Source organism: Thermobia domestica, chromosome 4 (assembly GCF_964235325.1).
Source record: "Thermobia domestica chromosome 4, izTheDome1.hap1.1, whole genome shotgun sequence".
In the NCBI taxonomy this organism is placed as follows: Eukaryota; Metazoa; Arthropoda; class Insecta; order Zygentoma; family Lepismatidae; genus Thermobia; species Thermobia domestica.
In genome coordinates, this window is record NC_137457.1 from 310671688 (window position 1) to 310673578 (window position 1891).

The following is a 1891-nucleotide window of genomic DNA, read 5'->3' on the forward strand; positions in this document are numbered from 1 at the left end:
AAGAAGATCATCGTCCATGTCGCACGCCATTTGTGAGTGTGTAGCCCCCCTCACTCCCATTCCATTTTAAAATTTCCCAGTTACTGTTGGCTGAATTGGAATGAGGCTTCATGTACTGTTCGTCGACACAAACTGTGTTTTGGTTTTATCTTTGTATAAGTTGGCAATCCTGTGAGTGATGACTCGTGCTTCCTGTTCACCGAACAAAGGAGGTGCAAAGTGGTTATGACAATCTAAAAAAATAGTCCCTTGAATTCAAATGCCATCGTAAAATACTTTTATTGTTTTTAACACTTTAATTATTTTGTTTTAATGGTGAACTTATTTAACGCCCTTTGATATTTGTATTTCTGATGAAGGATATTTATTATGAATATTTATAAAATCTTTTCTGGCATGCTCAGCGTAAACATACTGACGCTGAGGCAAAAAAAGCCGCGAAAGGTACTCTAAGTGGTTATGTCGGTTGATTGGTTTTTACTACAGTGACGCCCGAGAAGAATATCAAAGTTTTTCCTCGCAATCCTTCAAGATTTAATAAGTTTGATAATGAAGAGAATAAGCTAAATCTGCGCAGGTATATAAACATAAAATTCATACAAAATCTATGTTCGTATACCAAGACAACGTTTAATATGTGAAATCATGTAAGCAACGAGGCATGATTAAGAAACCTACACAAGTAAAAGGGTGAATTCCACTTGGAATTGAAAGGTAATAACTTCCACGGAAGCTAAATAATGACTGGCCAACGAGCAACAGGAAGCATGGAGAAATCTTCTTCGTAAGAATAACTACATGATCCCCCCCAAAATCCATCAATTTATAGTGTGGTTAAGTGTGATAGCGAATGGCGTGTGTTTAACACTAGTGCATTGCGTAATATAAAATTTGGCCGGCATTCGTAGTAGGTCATTTTCCTTAAAGAAAGGAAGAATAAAATTAAAAATATATAATAATTTCTTCGCATAAATTACACATTTATAAAGTTTTGGGCTCATGGTATTTTGGTACATGTTAAGTAAAATCACTAACAAAATGTTGTAATGTCATTAACGTAAGTACTATACATAACCTGTGTTAACTGAATAAAATTTACATACAATCAATTTCTTTATGTACAATTACCTTTACAGCATTTCTGCACAAATACTACCCAAAAATGGTGGATGTTTTCGTCTAGTAACTTGTACTCATTCCGCTATCGCCAGCAGGCGCGGCAAGGACGGTGGGCGCTCGTAGTTGCAACCTCCATGAAACAGTATTTTGGTTCGCGATCCAACTTGGAGGTTTGCGCACTCTCTATTGTAGTATTATCATTTTTGTTGCGAACGCCTTTTTCATGCCAATGGCTAAAATCCACCACAGGTAAGCTGTATTGAACAGGAGTTGTTTCCAGCAAGGTTATAGGATTTGGTTATCCCGAATGGAATCAGGTAAGGATCAGACTCTACCAGTCACAAAAGTGGTTAGCTCGAACAAGAATTAGACCCTTGCAGGCCATAAGAACGGCTGCCCCGAACTGGAACCGAACCCAACACGACCCAATCGTGTTACAAAGCATCAATGCAGCTGTGTCCTGTCAGCAGTTGAGCCGTGTTCAAGAAAAACTCAAAACTCTGGCGCCAGAACTTCTGAATCCCAAAGGAGTCCATCTGTTACAGTACAATGCTAAGCCCCACGTGGCTAGGATGACCCGGGATACCATTCTTCGTCTTGGATGGGAGACACTTACAACTGCCATACTCCCTGGATATTGCACAGTCCGATTATTACCTGTTCCATGCCTTGGACAAACACTTAGAGGATTCCAGTTCAAATCCCTAGTAAAGATTCAAAATGCACTTGATACCTTCTTCGCTTCACGGCCCACCAAGTTCTACCGCGATGG